General features: G+C 38.8%; 1 long non-coding RNA gene across 1 annotated transcript; it reads right to left on the minus strand.

The window, feature by feature from the left end:
* Positions 1–8950: 8950 nt before the first annotated feature.
* LOC110188102 (uncharacterized) lies at positions 8951–11786 on the minus strand. Its single transcript, XR_002319909.2, has 3 exons — positions 9399–11786; positions 9201–9326; positions 8951–9135 (listed from the first exon to the last, which is right to left on the minus strand). It is a non-coding gene; the product is annotated as an uncharacterized LOC110188102 (long non-coding RNA).
* Between the last annotated feature and the right edge of the window lie 3569 nt (positions 11787–15355).

The raw sequence follows: 15355 nt of genomic DNA on the forward strand, positions 1-15355 counted from the left end.
GATATTTTAAGTTGATATGTTATATTATTATTACATTATTATAATCAAAAAAATTATTATGCATAAAATATCAGCAATGCGTTTTTTTTTTTAAATATGCGACAACCCGAGTGACCAGTACTCCGTGATGCAGTCAATCTATTAAAAAATTTTGGCAGGACAGCTAGATTTCGTTACCGTTAAATCTATAAATTTAATTAACTTAAACATTTTTACCATAATTCAGGCACCACATGTATATAGCCACATAAAAGATTTTTAAGTGTCCTGGAGCTTCCATTTTGTCGTGCATAATACCCAGATCTAGCCAGGAAATAGCTAAGTTGTTATTAAAAGGTGTTTCTTACGTTTTTCCTTACGTAGCTAGTTATCGATAAGTTAAGGGCGGGTAAAATTTGAAAATAATACTGCTATTGTCGCGATTCTTTCTACAAATGATAATTGATTTGTTTTAATAAAAAGCTTAAGTATATATGAATTGATATTAGTTGTCTTTTGATTGATTGATCGATTTGTTTTAATTAAAAGCTTAAATATATATATATTGATATCAGTTGTCTTGTATTACGTAAATACCAAACAATTAAAAAAAAAAAAGTTTAATTAACTTATGAGCCTAGGCTCCTACTTTGTACCAACAATTTTGCTTTAATACATATATGACAGGGATCGTCATTAAATCTGTCTTTGCTCACATGCGAGTTCTGATAAAATAATAAAAAAAACACCTCTCCCTTATATCCTTTAGAAGCCGATTTCTTTTCAGATCAGAGCGATGTCCTGCTTTGTCCATTGTCCACCGGGGGGGGGGGAATAAGAACAGGCGCGGATAATGGAAAGTGTAGCAAAATATTTACCACGCACTGCACACGCCACACAATGGTAATGAGCTGCTTACCCGTCCAACTATTTGCACTACATGTGTTTTGTTCGCCGCTCGTTAATCCACTAAATGCCCGAAAGCGGCTCAGATCCCTCTTGAACTACGGGATCCTGGCCCTCTTCAAGGAGGGTTTCATTTCGTTTCGTTTTGGTTAAGGTTTTGTCCCTTTGCCAGCTACAATGCCCCGATCTAGATACTTTTGTGCCCTGCGAGATGCCGCCGCATTCGGATCGAGAATCGGAACAATAAACAATGGCGCAAGATATGTGTGCATGCAAGGGCAAATATTTTTGCATATTTGCAGGGATATGTTGGCAAAACATCTGACGAATGGCGGAACGCCCACACACTTAGTTTCCCTCGCCCATTGCCACTGCCGCTGTCATTTCCATATCCATTCCCATCCCTCTGATGTTGAAGGGGATTTTTCTCCTCCCACGGCTTTGCTCCGTTCTGTTGATGGTCCGCCAATGGCGCTCGACTCTCTTACTTTCCCGCAATTAGTCAATTCCCATGTTTGCAATTACGCTCGGTCCTCCCCCAACTTTTTGCACTCCCCCTAACGGGCGGGGGTGGTATGCCCCTTGCCCCTCCCACGCCTGCCCGCTTTTTACAATTTTGCGCTCCAAGTGGCTGCCCGTCCCATTCGTCCTTATGGACATTGCCATTCCCCAAATGTACACTGTACACAAATTAGCTGTACTCTAAATATGAAGTATATTATTGTTTTAAGTGGACAATCTTATGACTCTTCTTATAATAATACAAAAACTAAAATTGTCTTTTAGAAAATTCTTTAATTAAAGGTATTTAAAATATGCACTATGCACTTATTCAGTGCTGGAATGCAAGCACTAGTATTTCTCGTTAATAATTATATTTAAATTTAAGTATTTTAAATTACTGTAAGACTGTGCCGTTATAAGGGGGTATAGCTAAAGGATTTAAAGGATTTCGCTACAGTAGTAGTACTTTTCGGCCCTTACTTTAAAATATATAGAAGTATTTACATATTTATATGAAGCATTTATAGTTAAAATTTTTATTTTATGTACTAGTTAATGTATTCGGAATAATTTTTTTTTCTAAGATTTTTATGATTTTCTTATGTGTATTCGGTCGTTAACTTGTTTATGAGTTGGGGCCTGGGCGCTGGGGTCGTGGGGTGCGTTAAAAGGCAGCGCGCTAAGTAATTACGGGTGGCAGTTCGCTGAGGACCCCGAAAAAGTGTATAAATGTGAGTATCCCACGGATTTCCAGGAACTCCCTGGGCGCACGCTTGGCAAATCCGTGGCCCTGCACTAATTCCCAGACAGTTGGACTACTTTTACCAATTAAAAGTGCACGTCGCTTTGTCTACTAGGGTCCAGACTCGGCCGGTAGCCGTAAATACATACACATATGGATAAATGTATCGCTTTCAATCCGCTACTGGTCCGGCCCGCCCGCAGGATTTGCGCAGATTTACATAATTTAAACAAACACTTGAGCACTTGAGGCAGGAGCACGCACTCGTGTGCCGCACTCGCAGGATCTCGGGGCTGAGGAGATTCGTGCGGATTCTCGGGGATTCTCTGAAGGCGTTGCCGACATTCACACCCACCGCTCCTCCTTAGATCCCTAGAGCCCATCTCCTCGCGCTTTCATTGTCGCACAGATGCCGTCATATTAGCACAAATCTGCTTAGGTTTTTGTTACCATCTCGAGTGCTAGTGCTGGCCCAGATTCGGAGGATCTTGATTTGTGACAATTGTCACAATGCCGAGGCTTAGGGCCTCTTGAGTCTCGGATCTGGAGCATCGAGGTGAGGATGCCAAGCGTTGGTGCTCCTGATGCAAATCTAGCTAATGTGATTCGTATCGGTAGCAGCTCCCTTACTCCAACATCTATATCTGTGCATATCCTTCGCCATCTTTATCGCCTTGCCATTTGCCGCTCTGATGTTCTTTTTTAACACTTTTGTGTGTTTGGAAATTCGAGATGCTTGCCGCCAGTTAATTAAGAAAGTGCGCAAAGTAGAAAACAGACACAAAGGGATTGCATTACAGCCGTGAGAGTTTGGTTCCGGCAAAATGAGACACTTCTTCACACCTGCTTTGGCTTAGGAATGGCAATGGATTCTTTATATAAATGGGAATTGATTTACTTGAATTTAATCACAATGAACTTGATTAATAACGGAATTAAATCAGTGGTAATTTTAAATATCCAACTAAAACGGTTATAACCAGGATACCATCTATCCCATTCACATCCAGACAGCCACAATGACATGCATTAAAATGGCGTTAAAATAACTGCCATTGATTTTGCTGCCATTATAAGTAGCTGTGGCTGCCTTCCTACGGATTTATACAGTGTTTTTGTTATTGCAACAATTTGAATACATTTATAAAAAGCACCCGGCCCCGGGACCATTAATAATAATTGCTGTGATTTAAATTTTAATGGCAATTGTTGGTAAACACACAGCACACAGCTGGAAGTCCCGGACTTGGATGCCAATGGCGGAGCGCCTTTCGACCGGGTTAATATGTATTTATTGCAATGGAAAATTATGCGGCATCGATGCGGCCAGTGGAAAAACAGCTAAAATGCATTTGGTAGTTAAGTCAGTGAGGGGAAATTGTAATAATTAGAAAAGTTGAGACTTTGATTTTAAATGCGAAGATCTAATCCAAGCCAACAACTAATATTAGTAGGCTTAAGTGATTTAAAAATAAGGAATCTAATAATGACGTGTATTGACTAAAAAACTTGGGAATTATGAGGAAATTCAAAATGCGGTTGGAACAGAGCCTCTGCAACATTAAAGTTTTTTACTCGACATACGCCTGGCAACATTTTTCTATCAAAATTTTCTTTGGTAAATTACTTTTTTCTATGTGGTGATATTCCATTAATAAAAACATAATTATACTTTTATTTTAGTTGTGGCACTCTGATTCAATTCAAACTCTCATCAAAGTTACCTCACTTTGCAATAGAAAATTGTAATTTAATTTACATATACAAATTATAGCCCCGCCCCTTTCGCACGCTTTTGCTGATTTTCAAAGCAATCGCAACAATTCAATCACTTTGATGTTTTCCAACCCACAAAGCGAGAGCCTGGTTCTGGCCTTCCTGCCGCCCAGACAGGCCGCGCCACCGCCTCTCCTCCATAAGCGAGGATACGTACGTATGTTAACGCCCAGTTTCAGACATTTAAGCGCCCATAGTCGTCGCTTTTTAAACATCAATGCGATTGCATTTACCCCATCTGCGTATCCGCCTCGAACTCCTGTTCCCGTTCTCCCGCCACTCCAGCTTCGATCCCAACACCCTCGACACTCGTCCATCCATCCTGTGAACAGGACCTGCCGGCAAACAACATGTAATTTCTTTAATGGTTTTTCCCCACTCACACTCTCCGTTTTCGCTGGTGCCGCAATTCAGAATGAGTGTATCCGAAAATGAGTAAAAATCAAATTTCAAATGAATCAAGGTGCCAAAAATAGAAGATTGGGAAAAGAAATGGAAATATTTTGGAAAAGTTAAAATAAGAAGGCTGTTTCGTTCCCAATTGGTTGCACATCTTATCACAGCTTCAGCCCTGACTTGTAAATAAAGTAGTTCCTACATATGGGGGAACCTTTAATGACCTATTCATTAACTCATTCCCAGCTCTCAGCACTCCCATAAAAATCGGTTATTATAATTGAAGCATATCAAAACCGTAAAATGTTTACAATTTAATTACATTCTGAAGTAGCTCGGCCAGGTTCGTGTTCCTGTGTTTGTGTGCCTAAACGCATTAAAACACTTCATTATGCCTAATCCTGTGTGACGTAACAAAAGCCAGACACGCACACGCACACCGGAGCTTCCTCCGGAGAACCCTTCTTGCCAACGACTCCCGGTCGAGCATATGCCACTCGACTACACTTGAGCAACTCTATTAACAAGGCGGGGACTCGACAAGGATGGGTCAGGAAGGGGTGAAAACGTGAAACTACTACTCTCTGCGAGGGCATCCGGATCGGGCTTGGGCTTGGGCCTGGGCTCGCTTTAATGGCGGTGAGGAGGCTACATGTTAGCATTTGCATTCGAGGCGGGAATCACGGCCTGTCAGAAACCATAAAGTGTGTAAATACCTTGTTTCAACTTTGTAGTTACCCCGGTTACACGGAGAGAAATTCATCCAAGTTTCAAATTAATTAATTAATTTTTATTTGGACTACTCAATACAACCCAATAATAACTTGCATAATATATGGATATGACACCTAAAAGTCTTTTGTGTTAAGTTTTACCTTCTACTTGTACAATGCTTAATTGTAATTTGTATTTTATATTGTTTTTTGCACAATTATTTAATGAATAATAATTTATCATTACTTTCCCTCTCTGTTGTAGCTAGGCTGAGAGTATCCCTGACATTCAAAAGTCGCGCACGTGTTTTGAGGCACTCAAACCACTTTGATTTCCTCGATGTTTGCCATTAATTTTACGCCTGATTTCAAGCCGTATGCCAGTATGCTTTCTGATTGATAAAAATCTCACGGGCAGCGGCCATTAGGGTAACGAACAATAAGCGTTTCATAAGCATTGGCATATTCATTTAATTATATTTTCACGATCCTAACGGGCCAAGTGAACAGTGTGTTGGGAAAACAGGCCACACGCCCTAAATTGTTCACTTGGCCGGGGAGCTCGACTATATCTGGCTATATCCATCTGCAGCTAACTAAAGTTGATCACATAATTGCTAGGAATCTCAGCTCGATCAGCTCGAGTTTGGCTCAGACTGGCGCCGAGCGACTCAGGATCGAAGTTGAGTCCCGTTCTCGACCATTTTAATGGCAATAATAATTCTTGCCTGCCTTGTGGAAGATGCAAATGCGGGGAAGGTTGGGAAAAGTCGGACCTAAGGGAAGGTTGGTAAGGGAAGGGTGCAGCAATCGCGTATATCTTAAGCCGATCTAATGCCGATATCCCAGGTATATCACTGCTACCGTTTTCGCTACCTCCGGTCTGTCCGTCTGGCTGCTCCGTTGTGTTGGCAACAAATTGGATTACAATTAAATTGCATTTACATGCTGCGCTCTGGTTCGGCTTTGTTTGTCCGGGGACTCTCAATTAAAACTTTTCCATATTTTCTATATAAATATATTTGATATGGAAACCTTGGGACGTCCAGCTGTGCTCGGTTTGAGATTTGCCCGATAATTGGTGTTCGCCGACCAATCGCTATACCTATATGGGAAACAGTATCATTAGGAGTTTTGAGGGATGGAACAAATAGATATTGATATAAAGTAGCTGTAAACATTTGGAATATTATAAATAATAAAGAATTAAATGAGAGTTTGTCTTAAAGATACTACCCCCATAGTTGTTTCTCTTTCCATTCCCTGTACTATAAGTTTGTGGCTATAACCCTACACTAATCCCGTCATAATGCATCATCATTAGCCAAGTCGGGGAGCACTCTTTGGTCATCGCTACTTCGACTGCTACTTCCTTTGTGCTGTGATTGCGTTGGCTTTCAGCATTCGCCCGAAAAATAATTGAATTGTTCTTGGTTATTTATTTTATTATTTTGCTTGTCTCTTATTATTGTTCAGCTTACTTTGGCCCGAACCCACAAGCTCACACACCACACACACAGAGCCATTGGCATCACTATCATCCAGAGCCAGCTCTATGAGCCATGGTTTCAGTGGGTAAAATTGGCGGAGAATGGCTCAGGAGGTGGATGTGGGTCTGAATGCGGAGCTCTCCGGCTCTAGATGGGTAGCACTTTTGCGCCATCAAAACGGCGCGTCATAAAATACGCGAATTGCATTTGCCATTTACGATGTGATTTCCGTTTTATCTTTGTTTCCCCCGTTTTTCTTTTTTTTTGTTCTGCTGTCTTGCTTTTGCGTGGCTTTGTTCTTCTGCTTCTTTGATGGGGCTTTGTGGTGGGTGGTACACTGAGAAAAACTATCACAGTTACTGTCAACATATATATGAGTTTGCTTAAAGGAAATCGATTTAATTAGTTCAGGAATGAATTCAATAATTTCAAGAAACACTTTATAGCACATTTTCTCATCACTTAAAATGTGTGTTAAAGTTTTTTGGAAATGAGTATAGTTTTATGTATTATATTTTCATTATTTATTGAATTCAAATCGATGAATATTTATTTTCTAACGAATAAATAAATATTGTTGATAAACAACAAGTTTAAAAGCAGCTGAAGCCTTATATAATATATTTTCATAATTAAATAAAATTGGTTTCTAAGAAATATGATCATTACAAAATTTTAAGTAATGAACTGCTTATATTATATATATTCTTATTATATATTCAATTTTTAAGAAAAGTTTAAGACCTTCTAAATCAAAGTCAGCCCTCACTATATATTATACGGATTGTATTTATATACTTTAAATTAAAAATTCTGGTATAACGATAAACATTAATAAGTGAATGTAAGACCACTCTATCGTATATCAGCTGCATCAATAATATATATTAAAAAATTATGGGGTTGGACACGTTTTAACTTTATGTTTCTTTTGTTTTAGAAATAAAATATGAATCATGTTGTAGAAGAAAATTGTTTATTATCTTTTTCTTGCCACAATCAATTTTGATTTTTCAGCCTCATTAGCAGGAGAAAAATAAAGCAAACCAATAAAGATGTTCATAGGTAAATAAATAAATAAATTTAAATAAATTTCGCAATCAATCCGTGATCCGTGATCAAGGCCCAAATTGATAAACTAAAAAGATGGCATAACTAGAAAGTGTTTTGGCTCAGTGCAGGAGGACTTCGTGGTGATTCCTTTGGGGATTTTGCGCACAAAGCAGTGCGAAATTGAATGTGGGATTTGGCAGAGAGATAGACGGGCGGCGCTCCCCTCTGTGGGGTGATTTGCGTGGGGTTGGTAATTTTATTGCGATGCTTTTTATGATGTGGCGACAAATTGATATTTCCCCTTGACCGGGGACGATCGGGGACGGGTGGAGCAGTTGACTGGCCGCCGCGTTTGAGGGCCAATTGAGCTGCACGGCAGTCACCGCAAACGGAGGCAGGACTCCTGATGCCGCCAGGACACACATGGAACACTCTGGGCGGTCGGCCGCCCGCTGAGTCGCCCCGCTCGTCGTCTTATAAAATAATTAAGTCTTAGCCTCTATTCGTCCTTCCTTTGTCTGTCGCCGCGGCGGTTTGTGTGTGTTTGTTGTTCGGGTGTCCGTTGTGCGTGCGCATCCTAGCGAAATTAAGGACTTTAGCGCGATTTTCGCCATGTTTGCCGCTGCCATTGTCCGTGTGTGCCGACACAGGGATCTCCCGTTAAATTTGAAACTTTTACTTTTCCCTCTCCAGCTCACTCACTCACTCACGACCATTGATTCGGCGGGCTCTGCTTTATGTCGTTTTTCTTGTGCTGAAATCAACTGTAAGTTAATCGCATTAATCCCCGATCGTCTTTCAAGTGGATCCTCTGCGATCCTTTTGCCGGCAACGCATTCAATTGCGAAATTACCAAAGGTTTTTGAGGAGGGTTTGCCATTCATAGCGGTCTAAAATTAGGTGAATTCGATACGTAGAAGAAAATGGCTGTTTTATGCAAATTTATGGAATTGCAGACATGTCGTATACGTTATATTCTTGGAAGATTTGCGTCTTGGAAGATTTGCGTCTTGGTAATAATTTAATAAATTTTAATTTATAATTTCATAGGCTGGACTATACGATTTAATAATATTTTACTTGAGATTTTTCCGACCTTAACGGACGCCGAAGCTTATATAGGCTTGCAGATTGCAATCCGATCATTAATAATTATATACAAATTATATATTGTTTTATTACATTATTGCTATATCTCAAATTAGATGAAAATATGTTGAAAACTAGAAAAGTTTGATAGCTATATATTTTATATATTGTAGTCGGAAGAGTCACAACCTTCCCAGGGTGACTTCTGACTACAATTAAAATAAGGTGCAAAGCTGTAAACATAATGTTAACTAAACATGCAAGTAAGACCTAAACAGATATGATAGTGAAACCAGTGGATCAAACAGTTCATAATAATTATATATTTTCGGATCTGAAGGCTTTTACTTTGTGTTACTTATATTTGCAAAATAAAATATAAATAGTTTTCAACATGACTAATAATTAAATCAGTTTCTCTGGTGTTCATCAATAAGTAAACGAGAGCAAAGCTCTAAAGGGGGTCTTTAATGCTTAGGATAGAAATCTGAAAATTACAATGAAATAAATTTCAATAAATAAAAATTATTCAGATAGGTGACTCTAGCTTACATTTTCAACTAAACAGCATATCTTTTCAGGGGGACATTGACCGGCTTTGCGGAAACCTATATCTTCTCGGCACAGATTCCCATTGACACATTCGTAATCCCCATCGCAAGTCGCAAAATTAAGTACCTGTTTAAATTAAACAATTTTCATTCAAATTTTTTAACCTATTATGAAAATTAGTTTTATTTTTGCACTTACATCCTCTGCAGCACAGCAAACTTCGTTGCGTTTACATCCCGTAACAGTTCCACGATAAGTAAAGGAAGCGTTTGCATTTATTTCTAGAAACACACTTAAAACTTCCTTCAGATTCGCAGGTGATCGATGCTTGGCCGATTCCCAGTAAAACTGAGATAGTCACCAGAAGAGCAAGTGTACAATGTGGGGCCATTCTGCAAAGTTCCAGCGTATACTGATACGGAATGTGAGCTCTGCGGGGTTTATATATAGCTATTCGAGGCTCATCAGATAAGCGATGTTCGACCGAGGTGTATATGAAATAATATTTCAGACGAATTGAAAGTTCTAAGAACTGTTTAATGATAATACGAGCAAATAATCAATATAATTAAGAGTGTAGTGTCTTTCATTTTGCATGCTTACAATTCCCTTTGAAGCACTAACTTAAATATTGAAATATTTTTTTTGCTGTAATTCATGCACTTGAAGTTGTTCTTTTGTTACACTCTTAGCTCAAAGGGGCTGAACAAATTAAACCAATAATTTAGCTGTCAATTTTGTAACGCTGCGCTGCCCACACAGACATATCGGATTCATGTGCCGTCCATCAGGCAAAGACCGCTCCTTGGCCATTGATTTTCCCGGGGATTGATGGCGAAAAGGATTCAATTCGTACAACAATCGTAGCTGGCTTGTTCGCTCCCTTTTATCTGAACTCTCTCTGGATATTTGCTGCCAATTTCAAGGATGCCGCTGGAAATTGGTAATTTTATACGGTTGGCGGTGCCTGTTGTTCGGTTGGTTGGTCCGGTTGGCTCGATAACGGTCTCTTGATTGTATATAATACAAAATAATTGCTTAAAATTAAACCATAAATGCTTCGAGCTCCTGTGGGCTCCACTTGTCGGCTTAATAGGAAATACGAGCAAATCCGAATAATTTCCCTGGTGTTTTAATTACAATGAGAAAGGGGTTTGAATATTATTCCCTACCAACAACTCAAAATTATTAACGCTATGTAGAAATGATGGTGCCTTATTTGTGACAAATAGGTTTATGTGTGATGTAAACAAATGTGTTACTCTGAAGAACAATTTAGAAACGATATCCCACTTATATATGTATTCAATGTGAAACAAATACATCTTTGAAACTAACTGATTATTTTCAAACTTATAATTAAGTTGTAGATTTCAAATGCTCTTCACATAGTTTCCTTAAAGTGGTGCACCTACACTTGGCACTCAATTAGTGGGAGCGAAAAGGATGAGTCCATCAGTAAGAGAAGTCCTTGATGAAATGCGGGAAATCGAGGGTTGATAATGCGTAAGGAAATCGGAAACGGAAACTGTTCAACTGTTGAAATCATAAAATATTACCGTTTGCAATACAATTTATTTAAATCAAAGTCTAAAGCGTTATTTACGAGCACTGTGGGGTTGGATGGGTTTGTTTTCCCGCCCGAGTTTGGTGTGGCTTGGGGCGGCCACTTTGGTACTTTGGGGTGTGTGTGTATGAGTGTGGATCGATGGATTTTTTTGGGGCTTGCGTGCGCTCTTCCTAGCTTTTCCATACCGCCATTGTTTGCATTCTGAAAGAAGACAAAAGCCAAGCCCCCAAAAGCGAAGGAAAAGCGCGTCACACAAATTTAGCTGACTAATAGCCGCAAATAGCCAAAAGGATGATAATGATGTGATGGGTGGTCAGCATAGCTATGCTATATATAGTGCACTATAGAAAATACGTCAACATTTGTATATGAATTAATTTATAAATAATTGTATATACAATTTTGTTTGGTATACATGATTATTTGTACAATAATCAACCAAATTAATAGTTATTAAACGCAGAGCATTGCAGCACAGAAGATAAAATACATATATTTAAATAGTTTTTTTCACTGCTTAGGTCTTATACTCATTTTTATTATTGCCTTTTCAAAAAATAGTTAAAACCATATTTTAAATTGAACATTATTAAAAGAGATTTGGGAGTTTATAGGTCGCTTTAAATGGTTTTTAGAAGCCTTACAATAATTTAGATAACTAAATTCTAAATTTTAATTCTCTGGTTCAAAGTTGTAATATAAGTATTTATATTATTTTCCGATATAACTTTAATTAATATCTGTTTAACTTCGACTTCATAAGTTTCCCTGAAATATCTATTGTTTTAAGGTAAATTTAAAAGCTGTATAAAAGAATGATTTGAAAGAGAACCGAGTTCCCTAACAATTAATGTACTTATTATACCTATAATAATTACATTATATTATAACTATAATAATTACATTTAATGTTAGGGAATCACATTGTAGAATACTATAATAATAATAATAATAATTTTTAACTTACTAAGTCAACTTTTGTCTGAGTGTATGCAGTGTTGATAGGGTGGCATGGACTAGGGACTACAACTCCATTTGCTTTTAACCATTCCATTTCGTTCTATTCAGATCATGGCATGTCCACTCCACAGTTATTGTTTTGCCATGCTTTCTGCCTATTATACAAAATGCTACACAAGAGCCCAACTAACAAAGGCCTTGCCCACTTGCCTAATGTGCTGGAGTTTGTGTGAGTTGCAAAATCGAAATTTGGAAAATTCCGAAATTGAAATGGAGCAGATATACAAGGATGCCTCTGCCTCTGGTCCTCCCAGTTCCCTGTGCGTGCCTCCCCACCCTTTGCTGGAATAATGTTAGTTTTTGTGTGAGTAACTTCAATTGCCAAATTAATTGCAGTTAAGTCGAGCAAGCTCAGCTTAGCTTCCCTCTCTTTCTCTGTGACCATTGCCCTCTCTTTCTCTTTCTCTTCCTCTTCCTCTCTCACTCGTCGAGTGTGTGTGTGCAAGCTAAAGTGGAGTCAATGAAAATTGCAACTCCCACTTTGCTCGTACGTCAATTAGACCCCTTTCCATCTCTTCTCCCCATCTCCCTCACACTTTCAGCCCCTCTCTGTCTCGCTTTCTCTACTTCTCTTTGGGCCCCCGCTCTTTCCATTGCAGCCTTAGCTCTCTTAGCTCTTTTATTGCAGTGCAATTTGTTGTAGAAATCGTTTTGTTCGACAGTTGAACAGTTTGTTATTTCTTTTAAATGTTCCCCAGCAAAAGAGCTTTTTCGAATTTTTGTGGCTTGCCTTGGCCAGCGTTCAGGCATTGAGATTAATGGCTTGTTCCCATTTCCTTCTTCGAAACATTTCCTATACCCTCTTGTACTATTCTATTGAAAAATGGATACTGATAGGTATTCAGTTTTAAAGTTGGTAATTTATTCATGTATTTAATGCGATATTATATTGAATTAATTGGAGCTTTAATGACATAGTATTAAGCGACTTAAATCGTTTTAAATATTTTAAAATGTACAATTTACAAAGAATTTGTAAATAGGTCTTCAAGGTACTGAAGGAAAAACGCATTTTCCATTTGTGAATTGGAATCGAAAAGAATGTGGGACAGCGCCCAAGTGTCACTATTTTTGAACCTGTACTTCCCCCCAGATATCCCACTTCGTTCTGCCTTCAGAATAATACATTTCTGCCCAACCCCCCTTCCTACCTCCCAGGACATTTTTACAGTCCCCAATCCCAGTCTAAAGTCTTACACGAAAACGAATCAAAAGCCAGCAATGCACGGAGGGAAATTACGGGAAAATGTGTTACGGACTCAGGTGAGGGCCACCACCTTCCCCGTGGACGTTGGGGGGTGGTGGCAGAGAACAGGGGGGTGTTTGACAGGAGTGGGTTGCCCTCAGAGCACTTGGAGACGCACTTTGGCAAAAGCAATCTTCTAAACAGGATAAATGTAATTGCGCATGAATTTCTACGCATATTTCGGCGTCGCTGTCTGAGCTGCAAATGTTTGTTCGTTATTTGTTTTTCTCCTTTTTTTTACTTTCTAGCTTCCTCTGGTTCTTGCCGTCGCTGGAAAGCGTTCTCCGGCGGCTGAGGAGCGGCCACCCCATTGGCCCCGCTCTGGCCACGCCCCCACAGCAAGGAGAGCTCGCTCTCTATCCCTATCTCACTCGCGCCGGTTTCGCCATCTCTCTCTCAACGGGTAATTGACTCGCATAATGTTTGTTTTGTTTCGAGCAAATCGTTTGCAACACTCTTTGAATGCCTCGTGGTTGTCTCGTAAAAAGCGAAAGCATTTAAAAATTCAATTTGCCCTCTCTCTCACATTTCTCTCTCTCTCTCTCTCTCTCTCTCTCTGTGTTTCAGACTCTCTCGCTCTCTTAGTCTGCAAAGTTTTTGCAGAGCTCCTTGGCAAAAATGGCCGCCTGTCTTGGCGCTTAGGGGAGGTTTTCTCTTTTGGCGAATGGAACGCAGTGGAATGGAACACAATCGAAGACATAAAGTTCTGAGAACTCGTGAAAGAAGGAGAGAAGCGAGGATAACGAGTGATGAAATCCTGTGGAGTCATGGCACAGATGCTGTAAAGATAGGTTGTAGTTAATATTTATTCCTTAATTACAAATCTAATGTATTATTTTGAGTTGTATTAAACTAAATTTCATAAGGAATATGCATTAATCTAAAAAAACATTTAAGATGTAAAGTTGACCTCTAAAAAGTATGCAATGATTTTATGATTTACAAGACATATGTTTTACCAATTACTGGGGAATATAAATGTTTAATTATTGGTTATATTTTATGTTATAATCTTTAATTGATGAACAATATGTCTATAACGAGCTAGTCTTTATTTAATTATCTACAGCTTTCGACGGAACACTACAGAATTAAGTACTGTTTTTAAAACCTCTAAAAATGTGCCAAAAAATAGACTGCAAAATTTTAAATTGTAACAAAATATATTTACATTGAATTTAGTAGCTTTTAAATTGCATTTCATTCTTTTAATTATTGTGTCAAGCGTTTCAGTAGCCCTTACAATATGCATTACAATTATGGTTAAAAGGAATTATAAGATATATATTATATTATATCTTAAGACCTAAAACAAACGAAAATTTTATATACATATTAGATTAAGTTTTCACAAGGCAAGGTGACAGTACATTATTCATTTAATAATAACTTTATTAACTTAATAAAGTAATTTGTATATTACTCTACAAATGTAGTTACTTTTTTTTACAAAGTTGTATTATTATTTATTTAACAATTTTTTTTAATAGCTTTGGCTTAAGCTACTTTAAGTGTCTGGTGTGTTCTCATAATATGCTTAAAATATTTTATACAAACTTTTTAAAATAAATTACTAAACCCAATTCCGCAACCCAATTTAGTTGCCTTGATAATCCTTTTACTTCAGCCTTTTTAAAGCAATCCAAACCTTTTCAAATCGTTTCTCATCCGCTCAGACAGTTAGCCGCAAAAGTTGCAATCAATTGGTACATATTCGGCCAACACTTTTCTGGTCGAAAAAGTTTGCATCTGGCTGGCTGGAAAATTTCAATGGCGCCACAGAGCAACACTTGACCCCTCTTAGGTGGCAATTGATTGATTTTATATTGGCATTTCAATGGACCCAAGCCGAGCGATTCGACTCGAGTCGACTCGATTTTCGAACCGAGCCGAGTGCGCCCCCACTTTAGGTGTGTTCCAAATGCCAAGTGTTTCCCTCTTCTGGGGGGAAAACCCACTCACAGGACACTCTTCGCCCCCACCACAAAAAAAAAAAATAAAAACGAAAAACGAACCGTAGAGCCTGAAAAAAGTGTCTGTCGATGCGGTTGCAGTGCAATTGTCGAAATAAACGAAAAGAAATTTCAAACTGCAAATGGAATGGAATAGAGCGAGTGTCTCGCTCAGGTTAGAAAGGGAGGTCAGAAGCCGAAAGAGAGATAGCGAGAGCGAGCTGAGAGAATGGGACACACCCTCCCAGGAGGGGTAGGAAAACAGGTAAGTGTGTGTGTGCGAGTGTGTGTGAGTGTGTGCGGGTTTGTGGAAAACCATTTAGCGCAAAGACCAAAAGAATTTGCAGAGCTGCCAACCAACCACCTC

This window comes from Drosophila serrata, unplaced genomic scaffold (assembly GCF_035046125.1).
Source record: "Drosophila serrata isolate PLE 108 unplaced genomic scaffold, ASM3504612v1 contig_233, whole genome shotgun sequence".
Lineage (NCBI taxonomy): Eukaryota > Metazoa > Arthropoda > Insecta > Diptera > Drosophilidae > Drosophila > Drosophila serrata.